This window comes from Lissotriton vulgaris, chromosome 8 (assembly GCF_964263255.1).
Source record: "Lissotriton vulgaris chromosome 8, aLisVul1.2, whole genome shotgun sequence".
Classification (NCBI taxonomy): Eukaryota; Metazoa; Chordata; class Amphibia; order Caudata; family Salamandridae; genus Lissotriton; species Lissotriton vulgaris.
In genome coordinates this window covers 1,121,748,769-1,121,776,192 of record NC_141696.1, presented here as the reverse complement: position 1 = coordinate 1,121,776,192, position 27,424 = coordinate 1,121,748,769, and the positions used below count along the sequence as shown (strand labels likewise).

Here is a 27,424-nt window from a genome sequence, read left to right as displayed (position 1 = left end):
ACTAAAATAAGCAGCTGCTAAGGAGGACAGAATTCCAATTCCCAGTTCCTCAACTTGACCAAAACTGTGTTCCTCAGCAAATCAATGTCACTCCATGTGCCCTAGATCACTTAAAATTGTGATTGCTTGGAAATTAACTGTAATTACTAACACTAAGAAGCGTAAAAACAGAAACAAAAACAGGGCTGCAAGCCTCTTCCGTGAATGGGCCCAGGCTCTGGAAAAACATCCCGCTATCCATCATGACTGCCCCAAACCTCCAATTTAAGAAAGAGTAGAAGACATCTCTTTAAAAGGGCACTACATAACAATGCATAAAAACTACACTTGTGCTTCCAGAACCCAACTATCTCTAATATCACTCTTTGGCGGATGTCTGCCTTTTTTGCAAGGGTACAAGACATACATACAAAATTAGCACTATATAAAAAACAAGAACCCTGCGTTTACTTACAGGGCTCAGATCAAGTGTGACATTAGGTTTCATGAACAAAAGATAAAGAGTACGTAGTACTAAATGGTCTGCCACAACTCCAGAGAAATATTCATGAAAGCTTCCTACATAAACACATGTTTGCAAATTCGCTTTATAGGAAATGTAGGTCAATAAAGAATCCTCTTACAGTTACACCATAATTCAGCTTTGGCAAGTCTATCAGGCACTGAACGTCTACCTTTTATGTTAAAATTCTATATGCTCACTTGTTGACCACACAGTATGCTATTAGTTGCACATATGAAATACCTGCAGTTTAAGTGGAGTACCGCAAAAGATCAACTGGCTTCTCAATCAGAGCACGACTCCCATACACATTGCAGGTTGGTTTCCACAATCAGCTCCTTAAATCAGAAGTTCGGAACCTATAATAAAAATGTGATGGATTATAACATTGTCACTTCATAGATGCGCAAGACCAAAGATAGAAAATCTCTTCCTCAAATATTATTGGGCAGCCACTTTCAACCTCACTTTGTCTGTGGAAAGGTATCCTTTAAATTGTAATGTTCTCACTAACTCACTCTTTCATTTGAAACACCTAGGCAATCATTACTATCAGAAAACTCAAACAAATCAAATGTTCACCTTTCTGCTTTTCATCCACTCAATAGCAGAGTTTGCACTGAACATGCCAAGATCATTTTATATGTTAACTCAAAAGGTGTGAGCTATCTGCAACATACTATAAGGTATCATTTTGTGGCACTTCTCCGATCTCCTCTGTTACCACTTAATTATAATCATTTCAAATGTAAATAAATCTGCACTCAAATAATAACCTAGATCCTATTCTCAATTTGAATCAGGATTGTTTTTACCCAAACGTGTTATTGAGGTGTATTGTCATTTTACAACAGAAATTGAACGTGATGGAGGTTGGGAGAAAATGATCACTTTAGGAGAACAAAAATAAAAACAAATCAGCATTGATGTTAATGCATGAGAACCATGGGGTTTGCGCCATTTCAATGTTGACACTGTTGCAATGTATATTAAATATGGTTCTGTGTCAAGTGCAAATCTATTAATAGATTGTAAAAAAAATACCAGTTATTCCTACAAAGTTGCCACATGCTGTAATATTCCATTAAAGACGTTTAAGACAGATGTATTGATATTAACGCAAGGTATGAAAAGTATATTTGTTCCCATAATGGTCTTGCACATCTAGCTAAACCAGGTATGTAATATAAAACATGAAAACTTTGCATTTCAATGTTAAACTTTACAAATGAAAATCTAGTAAATTAATAGTTTAACTCCATAGCCTTTTTTGAAATATGTAATCTTATAACCCAGAGTTTGGCTATGTAACAGAAAGCTAGAGACGACCACTGGAGCAACGTTAAGCAGAAAAGAAGAAAAAATTGTAACCAACTTTGCCTTACCGAGAAAATACAAAACACACGTTAAGGCTCTGTAAATTGAAAGGCACAATGGCTGCTGCCATTTTCTTTGGGGCGGAAAGTGTCGTTTGGAAAACTACAACACATTCAAAATTAAAATTCGCATCTCAAATCATAGCAGTGCCTGAATGTTTGTAGAAAAATGCAGAGCAGAAACGTGCCTTCCTATTAGGCTGCTTTGCCATCTATAAAAGACATAATTCCAGAAGTGTGCAAAAATTAAGAAAGACCGTGCAACTATAACAAAAGAGCAAGCAACGTAAAATAAAAGGTCCGAGTTCCATCGATGCTATCTATAGTGGAAACTAACAGAATGGCTTCCGTTTCTAAATTAGTCTTTTCATCGGGCCAAGCCGTTTTCCTAGCCCAACCGGATGAATTAGATTGCAAAGGTCTAACAAACGGATATTCCAACATATACATAAGGGTCTAAAAGAGTTAAATTTGAAGCGGCCGGTCCCCCACAATTCCCATAACAGAACACGAATATCCTGGATGTCAACGCTTCCACAAGATCTTAGCGGGCACCCTGTTTTAAGCTGGATTTCATCCGCTAAAACAAGTAATCGGCGCTACAATTCTCAGTCAGGTGTCGTCATCCACAGCCTTGAAGGCTCTCAGAAACCTAGCGGCACCTAAAAAGGGTTTCACGTACACCGGTACGTGCATACAGCTGAATTATCGCATTCGTGCCAACTGTTTGATATACATTCCAATTGTCGCAAGGTGATTACCAAAAAAGTAGTCCAAACCCTGAAAAATAGCCGTGAATGGGTACCCCTCGTAAATCAAAGTCCGAAACGAGCGAGGTCATCAAAAATTCATGGAAACAAGAAGCTAGCAGTAACGAGGGGCAAACTACCAAATATGGCTAGTATTTGACCAAAGGTGTTAAAGAAGAAGCATGCCAAAAACAACTCCCGGTACTAAATAAGTACATTTGAAATTTTCAGGAGTGTGCTTATCATCAACACGAGGAACAGTGGTATAAATCAGCGATGGAATAATAGTGCGATTCATGTAACCACCTCAGCACAGCGCATTGACAGATATGGATGGGTGAGGCGTGCGTGTATCTACTTTGCTTACTGAACTTTTCATGCTAGTATCCCTCTCAAAAAACTTAAAATAACAAAAAAAGGGAGTATGCCTTACGTGCCGCATTACATATAAAAAATGTACGTACACAACATGGATGCGAACAATATTTCCCCATTGATAGCGGGCGGGATAATTATTTATTCCAGTTTATAAGATAACTTAAAAAGTAGAGCACCAAAAATAAACGAGTAAAAGACCGATCTGTAAAGAACTGAACTTGAGCAGTGTACTATTGACATGCTGAAGTGTATGGATGCTGAAGGTTGCACTAAAACGTGCTTTGGGGTTTGATGCACGCTCTAAATAAAAGTACAGAAATAGCACCAGTGGCCGGAGCCGTAAATATAGTTCCGCCCGGGCCGCAGCCGTTCTCCTGTCCAAGAATACCAAGAAACCTACTTTCAAATGATTCCCTTATAGATGTGAAACGTGCTGCAGGTTGGAACGAACGCTGCCCGACACCTTACATGAGAAGTAAAAAAAAGTATTCTTTACCCGGCAAAGCAAAAAATGCAGTCCTTATAAATAACGCTGGATTGATGCCAGCTAACAACCACTATATAACTCAAAACGGCGTACACTCACTATGAATGTGTAAATATTTAAAACATATTCCACCAAGTATTGATCTGACAGAGAAGGAAGTCATTTGCACGTTGGCGCCACCAATTCAGGCAAAGTGTATATCCGACAAATAATTCGTTTTCTTTCCCAAAACCGCCGTGGCATGGTTTCCCCCTCTCGGTCTGAAAGATGTTTGCAACTTCTCTTCAGAATTTAAAAGGATGCGAAGAGCCCTTCCTGTTCTGAATATTAAACGTTAACCAGTTTCATAAAAAACACCTTTCTTTTGGTACAGTTCAGTAAACTTATCCGAGTAGAGGCGGGCGGAAAGGCAGCCTTTCTGTCGGGAAAGAGATGCGGTATCTTATTAACGGTTAAACAAAAATTGAAATGGAAAGCAATGAGTAACACAATGAATGAAATATATAAAGAGAAATAAACAGCGCAATGTCCTAAAGTTCAGTATAACCAGGACTAGCTGGCAGCGAGTAGGGCACGCTTCAGAGAGGCCAGGGGTCTGAAGCGTGGCTGTCGGTGCACCTGTACCCTCGATCCCTACCACACTGTGAGCCCAAAGGCCCAGGGAAAGTGCGCAGCCGGGACCCAGGCCAGGCAGGCAAGGTTTCCTAGGGAGAGGCTACTTGGATATACGAGTGGGAGTTTCAGGAGCGAGTCCCACGGCAGGGGCTGCTGGTTGGGTGCGGAGAAGGCGAGACGGGGACGCCGGAGGCAGCAGACTAGCATCGGTCGCGGTGAAGGGGGCTCTCAGCGCCTGCGGGGCTGTCACAGCGACGATTAGTGCCTCTGGGCTGTCAAAGTGGCAATCGGAGAACTGACTGCCCGAGCCGCCCACTCACCGGTCAGCAGCAGATGAGAGGAACAAGCCTGAATCTACTCTACCACAACTTGAAGTATTTCCTTCCACAGTTCGCTACTCAGAACGGCCAATGTGAAGCGAACCATCCTCCCAATACGGACCTGCGCCAGCGGATCCCGTTACTTTCGGACAGACCTGCTCCCAATGATGAAGCGTAAGATGCATATCGGCGACCTGTCAAGGGCGGACGGGGAGACTAAGAGACAAGCACGATATCGGTACCGCTCTCCAGTGACAGCGCCCCCGTGGACCTCGCTCTCAATGCTAATGACAGTCCCGCTCAAGTGTCCCGCCCTCCCCAGCATTCATCTCCAGGTAACCCCCCTCCCTCTTCTATCGGTTGTCCCTCTGCGCTCCCACCCCGGAGTTTTAGCCTCCGCACGCTACTCACCGGGCACTGGCGCCTCTCCGTCGCCGCCCCCGGGCCTCGGGATATTTTTCTTAATTTTTTCCAAATTTTTCGGGACCCCTCTGTCATCCCCGCGGGCCCCGGTAAGGTCACTACCGGCATCATATACACCGAGTCCACCGGTCATCACTCGAAAATGGCGCCGAAAGAGCTAGAGCTCCGCATTCAAATCCGGGAGGGCGGCCCCGCCGCCCCGAGGCATGCCGGGAACGGGGGCTGCGAACTGTACGTACCCCGGCCGCGGTGGACTTTTACTGTCAATTAGGCCACTCCCTAGCCGCGCCTATTTTCCAACTGTACTTAGAAACCCCTGCCTGTCAAGAAGGCCCCTCCTACAGCCACGCCCCCTCCACCAACTTCACGGTTAAAATTGCTGCCCTTCAAAGAAAATTCACCTCTCAAGGCACGCCCATTCCCTCCCATAAAACGTTTTGACTGTCAAAACAGCAACGCCCCCATCGCCACACCCACTTTCCAAACGGCAACTGTGAAAACACCTGCCTGTCAAGGAATCCCAAAGTCCTGGAGTACACATCTGCGACCCACCACCTCTGAGAAGCCCGCCTACTCTTTGCTGTCAACGTAACCACGCCCCCTACCCTAGCACTCCCCCCCACCCTTTACAGTTATAGGAGTTCTAGTCAGCACAGTGCAGTGGAAGTGCGCGAGCTCTGACGCGTGCTCGCTGTTCAATCAACAGAGCGAACGGTCGAACCAACCGCCACTAACCGACCAACCGTCAAAAGAAATGTCGAGCACAACAACCGAGCACCGCCTCTCTTCGCCCCGGTCTTTCTTCAAGAACCCCACAGCGATACGACGGGAAAGAACATGTGAGCAGGTCTAATGGAAACTAAATAAGATAGTCTGTTCCTGTAAAAATACAAACTAACTCGCGCTTTCCAGCGCGCCTTTCGCACCTTGCATTGCCAGAGAGCTCCAAACGAAGGGGTTAGCAATAAAAAAGGCGTAGCACAATCGCTGCTCTTGACAAGTGTTGAAGTTGGATATTTCGGAAAGGGCCAAACGAGAAGGATGTAAAGCTATACTGTATTCTAAAAATGAACATGGGTAGACTCTGACTGTTTTAATAACGCGTGAAAATAGTAAAGTGCTTTGAACGATAACGCATTTTAGCATCCTGGCGTGTGCGTTTCTGCAAAGAAAGGAAAATAATGACGCTGTGAAAACCTCTTCAGTATACTTTCACGTCCAATGCCTAGCCCTATCTGTCCATTGGTTTATGGCTCCAGTTAAATTTTTTTACATTCATCCTACATGCCAATCTCCCAGTCTACGTTCAGTATAACCAACATAAACCTTTTATAAATGCTCATAAATATCAAACATTTTCTGTTTTTTTTACGTAGAAAGTATAATAATGTATAATAATGTTTATGCGCAAGCAAAAGTCCCGCGCAGGGTGGGTCTGCTGTCTCGGTCCATGCTCCATTTTTCTCTAAATAGACCAGGGCAAGGTAACCTTTATTCATACTTTCTAATAACTTGTTTAGTGAGAATGCCCAAACTTGTCCACAGAAATAACATTACTTGTGGTTTTCAATTTTGCGATGGTGACAAAATCGCATATTTGATAATTCAAGTAACAGAGTAGAAATGAGGATACACTGCCCTGACAATCGTCATACTAAACATAACTCCTGCAGCATTTTACTTATTACGGTATTTTACACCACAAGACAAAAGCTTCGCTTACAGTAGGCACATTATCTCGGGAAACCGAGTCATTTGCTTCCCAGTTTTAAAGCTATAGATGAGTAATGTCACAATCGAAAGTAGATGTATGTAACTTTGTCAATAAATATTCCTGCTGCTCTCTCAAAATGTGCGATATGAGTTGTCGTGTTCAAAACCATAACTTCATGCAAAGTGCAGTTATTACATGTATGACCATCGGGGACCTCTTAACACATTTCCCAAAAATATTGGTTTAGCAAAGGGTCTAAAATACAATATTTTAACTAAATACAATCTTATTATATAATCAGCTATATAAAGAATACATTACGTGAAAATCTATGCAAATTATTTGTGCCCATAGTATAACCACGGCATTGCAAGATACATGTAGTAGTAAATATTACAATAGGAAATAGCTAGATACATTCTGGAAATACTTTCACCAACTTTGTATGATTCTGTAAAGAAACACACAAAGTGTAAACTGGCCATTCATGGCATATGGAATTATGGATAAAATTAATGCAATATTTAACTTTTCACTGTCTGCAATAATCTTAGTACCTTAGAGAATAGGGCATTCACCAGGAAGACTGACATATCTAAGTAGCTTAAAAAGGGGAGCTGAACCACACCTCTCTGTGCCAATATTATTTATATTTTGTAATTCGGTATGTTAAAAACATTCATGTATTTTTTGCTTATGAGTACATTTTTATGTGACTTACACAAATTATACTGCATTCTTGGATCTCACCCTCTGGGATTGAATACACTGCAAGTGTACCAGCAGTACATGTCGTTTTGTGTTTACTTATGGGTATAAATGCCGTTTAGTATGTTTATTTACTGTCATATTACCTTAACCATGTGACCTGCCTCCTTGAGCTGTGCATCTAGACTGGCTGTCTTAAGGTGTTGCATGTTCTGGGTTTCTCTGGAAGGTTCGGTTCTCAGCAGTCACTTGGGCGAGGGCTCTCACTTTTACCCTGAATAAATTCTTCTGAATCTTATCGGTTGTGCTGTGCTTTCAGTCCCTGTCTTTACAAACCCAACAACAAAAGCACCTAGACCCTTCTTGAGAACCTGCCACTGTCGGACTCAAACAACTGGTCACCTCCCCAACACTCAGCAGGGCACACGTTCGACCCCCATCTTCTCCGCCAGCGACAATGTCACTTTCAGCCACACCACCGAGCTCCAGTGGACAGGCCACTACTGCGTCTATGTCGCCTTCACCAAACCCACCGTACACCACCACGCCCACCACTACCCTCATAGAAGCTGGAAGAAGGTCACTAAAGAACAGCTTACCACCTCCCTCCGTGAAACCCTCCACCGACATCCACAGATGCCAACATGTAAGAAAGTGGCTCTGTATATACTGGACCAAAGTAAGGTACAGTGTGCACAGACTCCACAGTCCCCAGAGGTATGGCAGCGGCTAAAGTTAGATATAACCTTATTCTCTAAAGTGGTAGCTTGGGCAAGCAGTAAGGCAGTATCAGAAGATCATGTAAAACATTTGTTTTACACATTGTGTCAGCAAATGGTCTCACACACTCAATAACTGAACTCTAGGCCAATTGTTTTGTATATCAAAATATATAGTTGTTTAACTTAGAACCACAAGTAGGTCTCATAAAAACTTTCTCAGAATGAGATGATGCAATAGAATACTTTCTAATAGCAATAGACTTTGGAATGCAATAGATACAGTTGTTGCAATATGCAACACAAGTTAAACACAAAATAACATTGAGCAGTTTTAAGTAAATGCAATAAAATCACTTTACAAATGTTTTTCTTACTCAGGGTAGGATCCTGGATTCAGCCCTGGTGCATTTCCAGTAAACAGTTGAAAGAAATCGCTTTTGTTACCCAAGCGATTTTTAAAGGAATATTTGTAAGTTTTGAAAATCGACACTTGTTATCCTATGGGAGGAAATTGAGTTAACAGTAAATCACAGTTATAATTACTTCTGAAGGTCAGTGCTGGGCACAAAGATCCATCACTAGGGTCTCTCCTGATAGCAGGTGAGTAATTTAGTTTTTGTTGTTGGGACGATTTTTAGGGAATATTTGAAAATTGCACAACTCGACACTCAGAAGAAATTCTTGTTACCCTATGGAGAAAATGAAGTTTTCGGTCTTTGGGCAAGTACTCGGCTGGCACAGTTAAGGTTCTGGGGGTAGACTCAGGGGTCTCCCAGGGTCAGGTAGGTACAGTCGTTACACCCTCAGCAGCACAGGGGCAGCCAGGTGCAGAGTGAGTAGGCCCAATGTTATCCTATGGAGGATAGAGGGCCTTTGGTTGGTGGCTGCTAGCAGGCAGACCAAGCAGCTGTGGCTGTGGGAGCTGAGCGCCTGGTGACTTACACACGGCAAGTGGGGAAGTAAGATAGGATAGTTGCTGCACTTCCAGTGGCACTCAGGCGTCTGGGTGCAGGGTGCTTTTGAGCCGCTGGGCGCCCAATGTATTTCAATGGGAAAGTGGTTGACTAACAAAGGCTTCAGGCTCGGGGACGGAGATTCTTCAGGTGCGACCACTACTTCGAGAGGTAAGTTGGGATGTTGTGTGATAGGTAGAGACCCATGAGTTGGGCACAGGGGGTCGTGGGGCGCAGGGGTGTCTTTTGGTGTCGAGAAATCTTACCCTCAACTGGTCGCAGTTGGAGGGGTCCCTGGTTGTGAGGCTGTAGGCGTCGCCAGGAGCGTCAAGGAGGGTCCTTGGGTGCCGGATTCGTGGTCACAGTCACCGGGGGACGTCCTCAGGGTCTTTGTTCACTCAGGCACAGGCCGGGCTCGGCGGGTGCAGAGTGTGCTGGATTCGCGATTCCTGGCTGGCACCAGGGGTTGTTGCTGTTTGAGCAGAACCCCTGCTCGTGGGAGTCATAGTCTTTAGATGAGCAAGGCAGTCAGGTCCGCCGGGGTTTTAGCAGGAGCAGGTTCAAGGATCAACAGTCTTGTAAGGTTGGGGCAAGTCAGTTGGTGTCATCTTCTTGTTAGCAGCTGCACGGCAGGTCTTCTTTCCTCGTGTTCTTCTTGTTTCAAAATCGGGATCTGAGGAAAGAAGGTTGAGGGTGTCCCTAAATACTAAATTTAGGGGCGTTGCAGGTAGGGAAAGGTCAGGGACCAATGGGTCCCTTTCCTGGAGTGAGTACACCCCTAATCCTGCCACTCTCCAGTGGGAGGGGACCGTAACCTAGTCCTGATGGGTAGGGCTCCCCATCCTCAAGATGGCGGTAGCCCAGAGTTGTGTTTCACCTTGCCTCCCCCACTTGAGGGGTGGGGTTGGCAGAGGCTGGCACACCCCCTTCTCTCACTTAGTTGTTCCCGCCGTTCTTCCTGCCAGAGTGGGGGCCAGAACCGGTGGGGACCAGTTGCTGATTACAGAAAGTGGCCTGAGAAGCTCACAAAGGCAGCATGCATTTGTAGCTTCCCCTGCCCATCCTGGGGGAGGAGACCTAGCACCTCGTCCTAGGATGTGCATTGTTGCAGGCCCCAGAGAGCAGAGGGCTCTCTACCCAGGGGTCCAGCAATATGTCTGCTGGGTGGCAGCCTCTCAGTCCGGACACGGGATGTGGGTTGGTTTCAGGGGGCATCGTGCATTGTACATTAAATCCTACACTGGCATCATTGTGGGTTTAATGTGCTGAGAAGTTTGATACCAAACTTCTCAGACTTCAGTGTAGCTATCATGGTGCTGTGGAGTTTGTGATGACAACCTCCCAGCACCATATACTCTTAATGGCAGCACTGCACTTACAGTGCCCAAGAATGGCCATGGGTACTGTAGGGGCACAGGGATCATGCACCTGTGCCCACACCACTGGCATAGTGCACCCAGCTAGAGGGGTGGCTGAGGTATGTCAGGGCAGTGTGTTTGTGGGCATGGCACACAGGGATGTGTGCCATGTTGACTCTCTGTTTAGTTCTGCACCAAGACACTCAGCCTGCAAAGGCTGTGTGTGTGTGACAGAGTACAGGGCCTCTAAGGGTGTCACAATAAGTTCTGCAGCCCTTAGAGGTCTTCCCTGGTCACAGTGCCCTGGGTACCTGTGGTACCATTTACCAGGGGCTGACCTGAGGCCAGAGATGCCAATTTGGTTTTGGGGAAAGGACACAGGCCCTGGAAGCCTGATTGGCAGGGACCCAGGGCACATCAAGTCAAAAGTGCCTCAGAAATCTAGCAAACGGGGGAGGTGGGGTTACTGCAACAGAAATCCACTTTCTCACACAATACCACAGCACGCAACCTCCACCGATGGATGGCCGACTGTTTGGCCCCCCTGAAGAAATCCCCAAGCAAACAACACCAAGCAAGCCTGCTGGTTTTCTCCTGCCCTTCACAAGTCCAGACACACCTATAGATGGCTCGTGAAGAGATGGAGGAGCAGTAAGACCCGAAAGACCACTCAGCCTTCAATACTGCTGTCACTGCACATCACCACCTCATCAGAACAACAAAGAAAGCATCCCCACAAGAAAGCATCAATGCCAACACACTCAACAGCAAGGAACTTTTCGCTGTAGTCAAAGAATTCACCAAACCTAGCACAGCGACAGCAGACATCCCCCCATCCCAAGACCTTAGCAACTGCCTCAGCACCTACTTCCACCGCAAGATCAGGATGATATACATCATCCTCAAAACCCAAGACCATACCATCTCACCCTGACGCTAGACCCCAACAGACTACTCAGCTGGACTTCCCTCTCAGAAGAGGACACTCTCAAGATCATGAAGAACATCCACTCTAGAGCACCCTCGGACCCCTGCCCGCATCACACCTTCAACAGAGTAGACATCACCATCGCTCCCGAACTCTGCCGCACCACTAACTGCTATATCAACCCCACCACCTTTCTCGGAAAACTGGAAACACGCAGAGATCAACTCCTTGCTGGAAAAAACCTCTGCCGATCCGACGGACCTCAAAAACTTCAGACCCATTTTGCTTCTGCCCTTCCCAGCTAAGGTCATTGAGAAGGCCATCAACACCCAACTTTCTGAGTTCATTGAAGCAAACCACATCCTGGACCTCCCAATTCGGCTTCCGAAGCAACCACTGCACCAAGACAGCCCTATTCGCCACCACAGACGTCATCCGCGCCCTTCTTGACCAAGACAAAACCGCAGCCCTCCTCCTCCTGGACCCCTCGGCCGCCTTAGATACCATCTCTCACTGCACCCTATGCACAAGACTCAACGACGCCGGCATCCGCAACAGAGTCCTGGAATGGATCCGCTCCTTCCTCACCGGCCGAACATTGAGAGGAAGACCACCTCAGTTCCTTTCGGAACCTACAGAGATCAGTTGCGGAGTGCCCCAGGGCTCCTCCATGAGCCCCATGCTTTTCAACATCTACATGGCCCCACTCGCAGCCATCGTCAGCAACCACAAAATTAACATCGCCTCTTGCGCCAACTACACCCAGCTGATTTATCTCCCTCACCAATGAACCAACAGTCACCAAGAACAACTTTCATGATGGGATAAAGGCTGTTTCGGCCTGGATGAAACACAGCTGCCTCAAGCTCAACTCGGGGAACACCAAAGTCCTCATCATGGGCTCCACCCCCTCCGCCTGGGCTGACTCCTGGTGGCCCGCAGCACTTGGAACCTTCCCCACACCAACAGACGGAACCTCAGCATCCTCCTGGACTCCTTGCTCACCATGAGCCGCCAGATCAATGCCGTCTCATCATCCTATTTCCACATGCTACACCTGCTTAAAAAGATCTTCACATGGATCCCCACAAGTCCAGCAAGATAGTCACCCACGCACTCGTCAGCTGCAGCCTCGACTACGGCAACACACTGTACCCAGGCATCACCCAGAAACTGCTCAAGAAACTGCAAAATATCCAGAACGCATACAACAGACTCACCTTCAACATCCCCCTTCGCAACCACATCACCAGCCACCTACGAGACACTGGCTCCCAGTCAACAAAAGAATCACCTTCAAGCTCCTCACAAACGCCTAAGAAGCCCTACACGACACGGGACTGACGTACCTCAAACACTGCCTCGCATTCCACATACCCATCAGAGACCTCCAGTGTGCCCAAGTGGCCCCGGCTGCAGTCCCACGTATCCACAAGACCACAGCCAGAGGAAGATCCTTCTCCTACCTTACAGCAAAGAACAGGAACACCCTGTCTCCACCTGAGGCAATCACCATCACTGCCTCAATTCAAGAAGGACCTCAAGACCTGGCTGTTCGGCTGAACACAGCACCTCAACGGATCTGCAGCTCCCTCCCCCTCAGCGCCTTGAGACCCTTACGGCTGAGTAGTCGCGCTTTACAAGCATATGATTGATTACATCTTGGTGATGAGGACGAACTCCGGTGAGAGTTCACCCTGCTGGTCCACCTCAGAATCACCTTTGTTTGCCTCATCTATTGGAAGCCTTGTTTTTTCACTTACAACCTTTTATGCACAAAGGGTGTTTTAATAATTCAACTGGACTGCTTAGCAGGTGTGCTGGTACAAGTGCCACAAGCTCCCTTCCACCGCATGGGTACATCGGTCGAGAGCTCTCCACAGGCACCACTTATACTCATGCGTTTTGTCGTGGCTTGTTGAGGCTGTGATCACAAGCTTGTTACGTGCACCTGTGCTGCACTCTTTCTGGTTCTCCGTACTCAACGGATTTTGTTATGATGTGAGGCCCGTCCTTATGTGGAGGCCATTTTGAATTGGACCACAAATTGAAGTATATCTGAATGATCATGTTACTCTACTGGCGGTGTGGAGTATTTTACAGTTGTCAAGGATTTCAGCAATTGTGTTTGAGGCACCAGGACTTCAAGTGCACAGGGTCCTGCCAGTGCTCAACACCAGCATTTCTTAAAAGCAGGTGCCGGGATGGGTCCCAATCGGGTTTTCCATTTTTCCCCTCACCCTCAGGAAGAAGCAAATAAATCTTAACTCTGCAGCAGTGCCACCCTTCACTACCTTTGACGTAACTTCAAAGAGACTTGTTAGACCTGGCGTGAGTCTCCCTTCCATTTCCCTTCCATTTTTGACGGATTGCCTCCTCTGTTTTGATATGTTTGTGCTGGTTATATGCTTTGGGCACTGTGCCACTGCTATTCAGTGCCACAGTGCAAGTGCTCCCTATGATACATTGACGTACTAATTGGTTATTCCATGATTGGGGTTTTTGATTTACCGGTCAGCCCCTAGTACATTGCACTATGTGTGCCCATGGCTTGTAAATCAAATGCTGATGGTGGGCATGCAGCACTGATTGTGCCACCCACAGATGCAGCTTGTAAAGTGTGTCTCAGGCCTGCCATTGCAAGGCCTGTGCGCAGTCTAGTACTGCCATGTCGACTTGGCAAGTGCACCCACTTGCCAGTCCCTAAACCTTCCCTTTGTTTCATATTCAACACCCCTATGGTAAGCCCAAGGGCAGGGTGCATTGTAAGTATAAGGTAGGACATACTCTGATATGTGTAGCATGTCCTAATAGTGAATTACAGCCATTTTCATTTTTTTCACTATTGCAAGGCTACCTGTTCTCCATAGGCTAGAATGGGCAGTTAGATTATTACATTCTTATAATCCTAACTGACTCAGGGAACATGGTAGAAATTCGAATTTAATATGCCTGAAGTTAGAATGATAAAATACATCTTTTAGTAGAGTTGGTTTTAATATTCTGTGTTTGAAAATACCACTTTTAGGAAGTAGGTATTTTCTTGCCTAACTGTCCTGGCCTGCCTCTGCTAGGTTGTGTATTCTTTGTCTGGGTTTGTAAGTGACAGGGCTGGGGGATTCCAGGAGACAGACTGGGGCAGCCCAGAGGTGAATAGAGAGATCTGTATCTAGATGGGAGGGAGGAGTTGCACCTGGGACCTGAATAGGGCTGGGCCTTCCCTCTACAATGTTGGCTTCATCTCCTGTGGCTTGTCTGAAGTCTCTGCCCTGCACTATGAAAGGGGAGTAGGAATCTTGTCAACAAAGTGCTCCAGGGCTGTGCCTTCCTTCCCCTGTGCTGGCTCCACCTTCTGGAGGGCGTCTGATGTCTCTGCCCTGCACAGAGAAAGGAAGGAGAGAGTCATGTAAACAAAGTGCTCGGGAACTGGTTTGGACTAGGCAGAGGCCTCTCTGCTTTCAAAGAACAAAGGATTTTGGGGTATAAATATTGGGTCCCAGGAACGTTAGATCACTTCTGGAACAAGACACCTTTTGCCAAGGAGAAGAACCAAGGAACTGCAGGAGTTTGACCGCCCCTCTGCCAGTGTGCTGCTGGCTGGGTTGGCCTGCAGTGGTTGCTTCATTGCCAAGGAAAGGAGAATAAACTTTTAAAGGACTTTTATTATCTACAGAATATTATCCAAGGGCTTGAATTGTGCTTGCCTCCTGCTGAAGTCTCGGGTACAAAAGACTTCATCCCCAGCTCCCCTCTGAATTTCCTTGCTGGGAATTCTGACTACAGACACTTGCGTGTGTTTGCGGGAGCTAGAAGGCGACGCATCGAGAGGAAGCGTGTCGCCGCCGCAGCTGAAATCTTCACATCGCCGGAGAAGCGAGCCTTCGCCGCATTTCCCAGGACGCGTGTGTTCACCGAAGCTGCCTGCTGTCGCATCACTGGAGAAGCGTGACTCTATCGAGAGAGTCGCCATCGCATCACCGGAGAAGCGTGTCGCAGGGCCTGTCGCGGCTCTAAAGTACAGAGTCGTCGCAAGGCTGCCAGCACGTCTACGCATCGACGCATCAAGGGCGCCATCTTCTCGCATCGCAACCGGATCATCGCATCGCATCAAGGCGCCATCTTGGGCATCGCAACGGGCCCGCAGGCCGAGAATCTATGCATCACCTCCGCACCGGTAAGGATCACAACGCATCCCCATCTCTGCGCAAGCATTGAGGCATGACGCATCATTTCCCCTGGATCACGGAACAGACGCATCTCCCCTTTTGCGAGCCTTTTGTTCACTTTGCGTAACGCATCCAGGTACTTTGTTGAGAACTTTGTCACATCTATCATCAACTTGAACTAAGCAACTTTAATCATTTTTAAGTCAATCTTAAGTATAGTATTGTGGATTTTTGTTGTTTTGTGGTCTTGTGTTAAGTCTATATAAAGAATACTTATTTTTATAAAACCTGTGTTGTGTCCATCTGTAGTGTTTTCATTGTATTGCTGTGTCTATTCACAAATGCTTAACACACCGCCTCTAAGATAAGCCTGTCTGCTCGTGCCAAGCTACCAAGTGGTTGAGCAGGGGTTATCTAGGAGTGTAATCCCCTTATCCTGAGTTAGAAGTAAGGGTCCCTATGTGGACAAAGGTGTATACCTTTGCCAACTAGAGATCCCCAGATCTAACATTGGTGGTCAGCGGTGAGGATTTGGACTTTACATTTGTGTTTCATATACAGTAATTGGTGTACACTACTAGTGAGTGCAGACCAAACGCGACCACATACTTTTTTAAGAATCTTTTTCCTTTGACTGTTAGTTTTTCCTGAAAACTTTCAATTCTTACTACCATGAGTAAACCAGCATCTGTTGCATCTATGGATCTTGAATTTGAGGAAGAGAGGTTGGAAACCTACACTTTGAAACAGCTCAAGCATCTCGGCAAGAAATTGAAAGTTGCTAAACCAGGCATTTCTAAAAAGGATGACTATCAAAAGGCGCTGAGGGCCTGGGTAGAAGCAAGAAATGCCCCATATCTTGTGGTGGAGCCATTTGGGGATGCAGATGGGCAAATTGAAAGGCCAGTGTTTTCAGCCAGGGAAGGGGGACTTTCTCCACCAGGCAGTAGTATCTCTACCAAAGACCTGTCTCCCAGAGAGTTGGAAGACGGGGAGAGAAATAGGGCACTCAAGCTGGAATTGGCTAAGCTTAAGATGGAGATTCAGAGGGGAAATAGAGAATAACAGGTTGTCTTTGGAGAGAGAGAGAGAATGAGAATGGAACATGAGAGGATGTTGAGGGAGTTAGAAATCAAGGCCAAGGGCTTAGAAATCAATCCCTCTGGTGGCAGCGAATCCATCTGTGCCTTCAGAGGATGTCATCAAAGATTTCCACAAAAGTGAAGATATTGGGCAGTGGTTTGCAGCCTATGAGATAGCAATGTTGGCCCACCGGGTCCCTGAGAAGGATTGGGGAGCGGGGTTGTGGGGTCGCTTTTTAACTGAAGGTAGGGATACTTTGTTAGACCTGTCCAGTGAGAATAGGGTTTCTTATTCCCACATGAAAGAAGCACTGATGACAAGGTATGGTTTAACTCCAGAACGCTATAGACAGAGGTTAAGGAATTGTAAGAAGTTGGAGGGAATAGAATATGTGTCTTTTTTGCAGAGCTATGGATGGTTGGGCGAGGGTTAGCAATGTGGATAATTTTCAAGCGCTCTGATTTGATTGCTAAGGAGCACTTGTCCGCTAATTGTTTTCCAGAGCTACGCCAGCACCTTATTGATAGCAAGTTAACTAACCCTAGAAAGCTTGCTGAAGAGGCTTACCGCTGGGTCAGTACCAGGGTCCACGAGGGACATGTGGGAGACTCAGCCAGAGGTGGGCAGGGTATCCAGTAGAAGAGTGGGGGGACAAGGGTAAACAAAGGGAATTCCAGAAAGGGCCCCAAAGTAATTCCCAAGGGAACCAAGGTAAGAGTTCCCAGCCTCCCCCTGAGAAGAAGTCAGGATCTCCCCGACAGGTACACCTGTACATAGGGGGCGTGTTACCTGCTTTCAATGTAAGCAGGTGGTACACCGTTGGTATGATCCCCAGTGTCCCCAAAAGGATCAGTATATGCCACCCTGTGCACCACCCAGTCAGATGGCCAGTATAGCCCTGGAGGGAGAGTGGGGGGAGATGGGTGCCCAAGGTAGCCGGGGTCCCGCAGCAATATCCCTTGTCTCATTAAGAGACTTTGAGATGGTCCCTAGAACTCAGCTGCCTGATAACACTAAGAAATACAGGCAGCGGGTGACCATCAATGGCCATAAAGTGGAGGCTCTGAGAGACACCGGAGCCAGTGTGACGGCTGTCAAGAGCAGGTGGTCCCCAATGCATTCTTCCCAGTTGTTGCCGCTGAAAACACAGAGAGCCATTGCAAGGTGGCTCACCTTCCATTTGAGTGTGTGGGGGGGGGTCTCTGGTACTCTTCAAGTAGCTATGAGGCCAGCCAATGCTGTTGATTGTCTGTTAGGCAATGATTTAGAAAGCTCCTCTTGGGTTAAGGTGGAGAAGAAGGCTCATTTAGAGATGTTGCGTCTGCCTGAGTTGGCATGTGTAATCACTCTGTCTATGGCAGCCAAGGGTGTTCAAGAGATCATGGAGCCTGGAAGTATGGCCCAGGAACCTGCCTTAAAGAGAATAGGTAGGGGGCACGGAAAACCAGCCCCCATTGTTCCCACGGTCCAGGAGGAGGCAGACCTTGAGGGGGATGTCCTGGAACCTACTTGGGAGCAAGGTCCTTCGCACAAAGGATCAAGCAAGCTGTTTATTTGAAAATATAGGTTTTAAAAAGTTTATCTTTTAGGGCTGTAAGGGATTAACAACCACTGAATTAGTGGGTGTAGGTTGCTGGCTTAGTATATGGTGCACACTTAAAGTGATGCACCTTGCACTAATCCAGACAACCCTTATGGTGATTTTGTGGTATTTGATAACCATAGAAAGCTCTCAAAGTGGTAGCTGCAGAGAGCAGACTTCAGGTTTATCTTGAAGGATTGTAGAGCAGCTTGTTTTAGCAACTTTAATCAGTAGTGTAAGTTAAATAAAAAAGAACCACATAGTGTGTATATAAAAATAAGTCCATTTATTACTCAACACACTAACAGATTGGTATATATCCTACCCGGGGATATATACACAGTACACAAGAATACATTGACATAATCAGGTCAGTAGCACAAATATACACTGGTCTCCAAGGGGAAACCAAACTTTTTATTAAGAAAGTAGAATGCGAACTGCAAAGGAGAACGGGACTTGGACCAGAAGACAGATGAGCTGGGGACACAAGGAACCACCCATGGTAAGTAGTCAACAAATTATCCTGAGCACCAGTAAGTTTGTGATGAAATTATGTCCAGTTCTTCTACTTTCAATTTGGTTTTATTTCCAACAAGATTTCTTCAGAAAACACAGTCCCTCATCTTCCGAAACTACAAAGCGTTCTTCATATAGCCAACATGTGTTTCGTCAGAGTTGATGTTTATACAACACTGACTTCATCAGGGCTTTCACGACATCACTAGGTCCTAGCATCAAAGTATTATTTTCCCCCTTCCTCTCTGTCTTCGCATCCAAAACAGTGACTACAAAGCCGTCCAGGAGTGTTTGTGGAGTACTCATCAGCATTAGGGTGAAATAGCACATATTTGGACCCCTGCTGTTTTGCATGCCAGGGGATATTGGATTTATCCAACTAGCTGCAATGTCCCACTTGGCCACCATTATGGCAGTAGTAAGGAATGGTTTGTCGGCACGGGAGCCATCGAGCCCATCTGTAATTCCCAGGATTATGTTTAAGGGGTTGTTCGGGACTTCCTAGCCCAGGACCTCTGTGAGCTCTTTTTCTATGGAGAACAAATACTGTGCAATGACAGGGCAGGCCCATACCATGTGAAAGAAGTCTGCTTGGTTGCAGACGCACGCATGCTCGATGCATTTGACTTCATACATGCGCTAAAGAGGTGCTCGGGTGTTAGGCAGCGTGTAAATAGTATTGTTGGACCAGACTGAGCCTGGCTAAGGTAGTGACTGTTTTGGGTGCCATTAGAGCGTCTCTAATCTTCCTCTTCAAGAGGTCCCAAATGGCTCCCATAAGTTTCTTAACCGGTCTAGTGTGTTTGGAGTGCTGTTGGTTAGGGAGCAGTAGATACGAGAGACACCCCCTTTCCCAGGTTACCGGTCATAATTTGCGCCACAAGGAGACTATACTCAGGGAGGGTAGCTGCAAATACATATAGAATTATGAGGGGTGCAGGGAATAACGGGTTTGCATATCTTGGACAGCGCATATGGTCGCTCGTCCACACGTCCCCAAGCTGTGAGATACCAATGAGGTCCTATGGCTGGAACCCCTCCAGGCTGCTAACCTCCCGAAGTGGCGTGTATTGGGTTAGTTTATTCAGCCATTGGGTGTGCTGCAGAGAGGCGCGCCAGGCTAGGAGAACCGCCTGCGTCACTGTTGGTAATATCCTCAGGATAATTCCTCCTTACATCATCGCCTGGATCCTGGGTAGGCCCAGATCATCCAGATCCACTCTGAATGCTGGGTCCGACCAGCCACCGTTGAACCAGTCATGCAGCTTGAGTAAGCGGGTTGCCAGGTAGTATAGATACAGATTGGTCATGCCCATGCCACCATCAAAGGATAGAATCCGGCACTGGGATAGGGCCAAGCGGCGTCTCCTCCCACCCCAATGGAATTTAGAGGTCAGACTGTTGAGCAGTTTAAACCAGGTTTGTGGGAACTGAAATGGAATGTTTTGGATCATGTAGAGCACAGGTACTCCTAGTACTTCCCGCGCAAGCCTTCCTTGGCGGCCCGCGGACCTTGCAGACATCTTATCTGTGGTTTTTATTTATTTTTTAAAGATTGTCCACAAACACTGCCGGTTGCAGCAGCGCCCTATGGGGGCTGGGCCATTCCAGTGAAGGTCAAAGTGGAGATGCGGGGAGCTAAAAAGGCGAAATAAAACAAAGCCTCATTAGCAAGTAAATGGTCTTTTAAAGACCTGTGAAGTACTCGGGTGCGGCCGGGAAGTTGTGTCAGCCCCGGCTGACTGACACACACACACATGCACACACACACACATGCACACACACATGCACACACACACACACACACACACACACACACACACACACACACACACACACAGAGGTGACAGAGGGAGGGAGAGGGAGGGGGGAAGGGTGGGAGAGAGAGGGAGACAGACGGAGGGAGGGGGAGACAGGGAGGGGGAGACAGAGGAAAGGAAACAGAGGGTGACAGACAGAGGAGACAGAGCGAGGGAGGGAGGCAGAGGGAGGAGGGTGACAGAGGGAGGAGGGTGACAGAGGGAGGCAGACAGGGATACAAAGGGAGACCGGGAGGAAGGGAGGGAGAGGGTGACAGAGGGAGGGAGGGAGACAGAGAGAGAGGGAGACCGAGCGAGAGGGAGACAGAGCGAGGAGACCAAGCGAGAGGGAGACAGAGAAGGAGGGAGACCGAGCAAGAGGGAGACAGAGAGGGAGGGAGGGAGACAGGCGGAGGGAGACAGGTGGAGGGAGTCAGAAAGAGGGAGACAGGGAGGGAGAGGGTGACAGAGGGAGGGAGGGAGACACAGAGGGAGGGAGAGGGGTACAGACGGAGGGAGGCAGAGGGAGACAAAGGGAGAGGGAGGGAGGCAGAGGGAGACATGGAGGGAAACCGAGGGAGCGAGAGACAGAGGGAGGGAGACTTGAGGAGGGAGGGAGACAGACAGAGGGAGGGAGACAGAGGAAAGGAGTCAGAGGGTGCCAGTCAGAGGGAGGTTGAAAGAAGGTGACAGACAGAGTGAGACAGAGAGAGGGAGGGAGACAGACAGAGGGAGGAGGGCGACAGAGAGAGAGGGAGACAGTCAGAGTGAGGGTGACAGAAGGTGAGAGAGAGAGAGGGAGACAGAGTGAGGGTGAGAGAGATGTGTGTGTGTGTGCCGGGTTGGTGGCTCAGTGGACGAAGGCGTCCGCTACAGGGACCTGTGTTCAACCTCATGGTCACAGGTTTTTTTTGCACTAGACCCGCTCCCCTCCCCCACTGACCCCACCCCCACCGGTGCGGCCCTCGGCCACAAACCACACTGTAAATTTGACCCCAAGAGAGTTTGTGTGTACCCATGATGTAGAGGAACCTGAGGAGTATCATCGTTTTGAAGAGGGCGACTCGTCCCAGGGGATTAAGCAGTAGCGTTTGCCACTGGTAGAGGTCACCTCAGGCTTTCTTCACCAACAGGGTGACGTTAAGTGACCAGGCAAGATAAGGGAGCAGGGCCACCCAGCTTTCCGGGTATTTGAAAGACTGCCTTCTGATAGGTATCATGGATTTGCAATCAAAACAGTCTCTTGACGAATGGAGCGGGACCAGTACGGATTTGCTGGAATTAAGCTTCAGACCAGAGACTTCTCCAAAGAGGTGCAGTGCCCGGAGGCAGCGAGTGCCAGACTGGGCCGGTACGGCGAAGAAGAGCAAGACATCATCCTCGTATAACACAATTTTGTCTTCCTCAGAATTTGGCCATCTCCAACCTTGAATGCGATCGTCAGATCGCACAAGGCATGCCAAGGGCTCCATCACCAGGGCGAAAAGGAGCGGTGAGAGGGGGCAACCCTGCTCGTTTCCCTTTCAATGGAGAATAGTTCCAAGAGTGCCCCGTTGACTCACTCGTGCTTGCGGTTGAGCGCATAGTACTTTGACCAGGTTACAGAAGTGTTGGCTCATACCCATCTCGATTAGGACATGCTCTAGATATTGCCTGTCTACGGAATCAAACGCCATTTCAAAATCAAGAAGAAGAAGTGCTAAATAAGGGGTCCGTGATTGGCGATGTGCCAAGGCTACGTGGATGTGTCAGAGGCAGTGTCTAGTTCCCCGGTTAGGCATGAATCCACACTAGTCGTAGTCTAAAGGACCAATTTGGAAACATATGGTTTCAGCCAGTGGGCTAGGATCGAGGCGAAGATTTTGACCTCCGTGTTTATGAGGGAGATTGGACTATATTCGGCGCAGTTTGATGAGGGAGGTTGCGTTTTGGGGATTACCACAATGGCGGTGGCATCTGTTTCAGGTAAAAATAAGCCGTTTTCAGCCGTTTCAGCATAGATGTCCAACAAGTGTGGAACAATTGTTTCTCGGTAGGCAGCGTAGTACTCCTGAGAGAGACCATCGGGACCCGGGGTTTTACCTGAGGAGGAGCGCAAAATGGCATCATTGATTTCTTCCCGGGTAATAGGAAGATCCAGGTCTTTTGCTTGAGTCTGGCTTAGGCAAGGAGTTGGAGACTTGTTTGGGTGATCAAGCTTGGGAGAGAAAGTTCGGGTTGTTGCCTTGAGTAGAGTTTGGAGTAATAGACAGTGAAGGTGTGGGCTATCGCCGAAGGTATGCGATGAGTGGTACCTTCTGGGTCCTTGATCTCCAGGATGATCCGATTGGCCACTGGGTAAATGGCCAAACGGTGTAAAAGTTTCACATTCTTATCCCCCCACCTATGCACCCTGTCTTCAGAGGATCTCCATAGCAGTTTGGTTGCTTCCATGGAGACTTGTTTGATTTAGTGTATGAGTTGCCTCTCATGTATACCTTCCATTTGGGCAGCCGTTCAGCTTTCAAGGAGTGTCGCTTGGGCCTCTTAAGAGAGTGATTCGAGGGTCCTGGGATAAGCACTTGAGTTTGAGTTGACCCTTGGTGAAGCCGCTGATAGTGGCTTTAGCTGCTTCCTACAAAGTACTCCGGGAGGGAACCGAATCACAATTAGTAAGAAAGTATTGTTGGAGCTCTGCTCTCAAAGCCTTGTTAAGGTTGTTGTCCCGAAGGAATCATGCATTGAACCTCCAAATTGGTCAAAGTGTGTCAGGGGGGGTCCCCTACCCTCAGGAGTATAGGTGAGAGGTCAGATATGCCTGTGCTAACGGTTCAATGTAGAGTGCAAACAGGAGGGGGACAGAGGTCATCCCTGCCTAGTGCCTCGTTGGATGGAGAAAGGGCAGGAGGAGACGCCGTTAACCCTAATTGAGGCAGTAAGAGCACTGTGGCATGCATCCTACCCATGCTCGAAACCTATCTTCCAAACCAAAATGTGACAGAGTATGTTCCAGGAAGCTCCAATCAACTCGGTTGAATGCCTTCTCGGTATCAACCGTCAATAAGAGAGCCTCCATATACGTTTGATCGATTAAGTGGAGGATCCTCTTGGTATTGTCTCCGCTTTGCCGGTTTTGAATAAACCCTGCCTGGTCCAGTTAAGAAGGGAAACTGGCCTGTAAATGCCGCACTCCTGCTTATCCTTCCCCGACCTTGGTAGTACTACTATCGCCACTGCTAGCATATTAGGTGTGATTGTTCCCAGGCCCCCAAAGGAATTATACAATCTCGTCAGTATCTGGGCTTGATATGGCAACATGTCTTGCAAAAGAGGGCCGAGAATCCATCGGGGCTGGAGATTTGAGAAGTTTAAGCCTCAAGACCACCGTGACCACTTCCTCAATCCTTATGGGGACGTCCAGGTTTTCTGCTTGATCAGGAGTTATCTTGGACATATGAACATTCTGTAGATAAAAGGTCATATAGTTTCCAAGTGGGGTTTCTCTTTTATATAAATTTGCATAAAAATCGCAAAAAGTTTGGGCTATCTCATCATCAGCAGTAACTTCCTCCCTTCCCCGCCCCCTCAACGAGTGTATCTTTGTTGCCTTTGGGCTCTGAGCTTGCTCGCTAGTCAGTGCCCTGTCCTATCCCCCCCCCCCCAATGTAATAAGAATGTTTTCATCTTATTGCTGCGTACTCTGCCCTATCTAGGTGTATCCCCGCCAGCTGCGACCTTGCCGCCAGGTAGTCTTTGATAACGGTTGCAGTTTTAAAGAAGAAGGACCCTTCGTGGAGGACCTCGAAGAAACCCTTAGGAAGACAGAAGGTTGGAGAGCCACCCCACCAGTGGATGACGCAGGAACTAGGTCACCTGCACCAGGGAAGATGGGTGCATGGGGTGAAGTGATATCGATACCTGCCGTAGACGACAATGGGAGACTGTGAAGAAGTCTGTGAAGGAGTCTGGTGGAATCCAAGGGTGGATTCTGGAAATGAAGAACCTGCAAGCAGAGGGGACAAAGTCTATGCCACGCGGAGGTGACCAGGAGGCATGAAATACAATGACAATGCCCACCAATGTCAGGGGGTTCAGAAGAGACAACAGTGATCTTGTTGCTGCAGCTGTGACGACTAGGCGACGCTGAGGAAGACCAGGAGCCGTGCACAAGCTGTCTCACATCAGATGTTGGTGTGAAGGTGGTTGGTGTCAAGTGGGAGCACCAACAAGCCTTGGTAGCTGCAACTGGTGTGGCGAACGAAAAGGAGCAAATGTTGGAAACAGCAAGGTCCAAGGGACTCACCAAGGGCAAGGCAAGAGAGTCAGAGCAGGCCCGAGCAAAGAGGGGAGTCCACTGAAGCAAAGGAAGACCCACAGGCCGGAGGCACAGGAGTCTCTAGAGTACCTCAAGTATCTCACCAAAGTCGGAAGCTCGAGATGCAGGGATGACTGTTCTTCAGGACGTGATGTGCTGGAGGGTGGATCGTTTTGTAGCCAGAACATCCCTGGAATGCAGAGCCAACAAGCCTTGGCAACAGCAAGTCAACAAGGTGCACAAGGGTACGGTCCCAACAGCCCAGACGAGAGATAATGTGCTCCAAATTGCAGGGAAGACAGATCAGGCCTCCAGGGAGCTACATAACCACCACCTGTGTTGCTGAGCCTTAGAATGTCCGTGGGACATTAGGGGCAGCAGACAGGTCAGGTTTGCTGCAGTGCCTGCAGATTCAGGGGAGTGACTCCTTTACTCCAAGATGGATTTCTTCAGGTGTCCTTGATGCCCACAGGTCCTTTGGAGAACCTGGATGAAACACAGACAATGCAAAAGACTTGAACAGCAAAACCAGGAGTGGCCAGGTGTCTTCCTATGTGCAGTCTTGGTTCCAGTTGAAGTCCAGCGTGGTCCAAGTGTCTAGACGATTAAAGAGTGACGTAGTTTCAGGCTTGAGTCTCCACAACGGATCTGTGGACCGACTCACAGGGGAGCCCTTAAGTATCCTTGAGAAAGGGTTAGGACGACTCCCAGAGGAGGGGCTGGACAGAGGGGAGGATATTCCCATGTCTTTTGTCCAATTTCGAGTCAGAGCGGGAGCAAAGGGTTCCTGAACTGGTTCAAACTGGAGTACGCAAGGATGACACCAAATGTGCGCTTCAAAGCAGTCTGGTGGCGCTGGCAAGCACCCCCCACCCAAGACACTAAGTCCTGTGTGGGAGATGTTCACACCTACCTGTGACAGGAAACCTATTGTTCTACCTTTCCATTCTCAAGCTTGGCTCAGCAGCAGAAGGTCCGAATTGTGTCTGTGGTCGGCAGCAACACTAGCTTGTTGGCAGACACCAAAAGGCTGTTACCCAGAGTACAGGGGGGTCTCCTAAGGGACCCCACATTACCTGGGGTCTTACTTCCAGAACTGGAATCGGTATTGGTGTATGATTCCAACATGTTTGATACCAAACATGACTCGGTTTGGTGCAGCCACTATATAGTTAGACATCTCTTAATGACTAATGTCCACTATAGGTCTTAAAATGGCTGACCGTACTTACAAAGCCTGGCAAATCGACTCCGGGGTTTGTAGAGGTGTCCTGCTCCTGCAGAGGCACCTTCAGCCCTGGGTACATCAGTACCATATACTAGGGACTTATAAGGGCACACCAGTAGCCAATTGTTGAGGTACCAAGGTACTTACCAGAACCAATTTAGAGGAGAGACAACAGTTGCTGGGGTCCTGATTAGCAGGATCCCAGCAAACTAGGTCAAAAGCACACTGACACCAGGCAAAAAGTGGGGGTAACCATGCTAAAAGGTTCCTACCTTCCTACAGTGGGGAATTCTTTTTATAAATCATTCATGGGCTAGATAGTGATTTAAATTAGATTCTCTTAAGGACTGACAGCCAGTGTAAACTTGCCAAAGATGACGAGACAGGATGGTGCTTGGGAATCTTCAGGGTAATGAGGGCTGCCACATTTTAAGCAATTTGAAGTTGTTTGATCACATACCACAGGCTTCCCAGATATACCGAATTGCCATAATCGAGGTGGGAAAGCAGTAAGCCGTGGACATTTATTCTTCAAGAGGCCTACGGAAGCCAACTCGGCACCTCCCTTAGGGTCCTGAGTATACCAAGGCAGCAGGCCCTGAGTTTCTTGGCTTGGATCTACATGGTAAGATTATGATCGATCCAGAAATCCAGACTTTTTATTGCAGTTTTAGTAGTTTGGTCGTTGTAGCTCATGCCAAAGAGAGACATTGTTGCCAACCACCAGCACCTCAGACTTATTTCCATTGAGCTTAAGGCTGTTACTAGACATCCAGTCTGTAACCTCTCAGACATGCGTTAAGCTGGATGAAAAGAGCGGTTGTGTCAGGTGTTAGGGAGATGGTTATCTGGGTATCACCAGCATATGATACCATTGAAAAACCATGCCCCATTATGATGTCTGCCTGTAGTTGGACATAGACATTAGACATTAAACATGGTTGGGATCAAGGATGAGCCCTGTGGCACCCTATGATCCAGAGTGAATATTGCCAGGCAAAATGTTTCCTCCCAAACCTGAAAGGTTCTATTTTTCAAAGATGATGATAGCTATTTAAGGGCATTTCCATCTATGCCTATGTCTTCTAACCTTTTGACGACAGTCAGGTGGGAGACCATTTCAAATGCGGCACTTAAATCAAGACGGACCCACTAGTATCTAGAATCAGTTTATCAGTGATGGCTAGCAAAGCCGTCTCATGCTATTGCCTGCTTGATAACCTGTTTGGGTGTAGTGGAGAATTCCTTAATTCGCCATAAATGAAGACCTATTTTTAATAACAATTTCTTTTGCAAGTTTACTGATACCTGGAAGAAGGTAATTGGTCTGTAGCTTTCTGGGGTTGATAGATCTAGTGAAGGTTTTTTAAATAGTGGCTTAAGCATGGCATGCTTCCTTGCTTAGGACACTTCACCTCTATCAAAAAAACGGATACATTATATTTGCCAGGACCGGGTAGATCGTCTTTCCACCTTTCAGAAGTATATTGGGGAGTCCAGATTCCAGAGGGGATCCTGAT

At 47.6% G+C, this 27,424-nt stretch overlaps 1 long non-coding RNA gene across 3 annotated transcripts in view; it reads right to left on the bottom strand.

The window, feature by feature from the left end:
* Positions 1–27,424, bottom strand: part of LOC147698355 (uncharacterized) — a 456,086-nt gene that overhangs the window by 82,180 nt on the left and 346,482 nt on the right. For all 3 annotated transcript variants that reach the window (XR_015299333.1, XR_015299335.1, XR_015299334.1), the window contains one exon: positions 746–861. This is a non-coding gene — a long non-coding RNA (uncharacterized LOC147698355). The remainder of the gene's footprint in view (positions 1–745; positions 862–27,424) is intronic.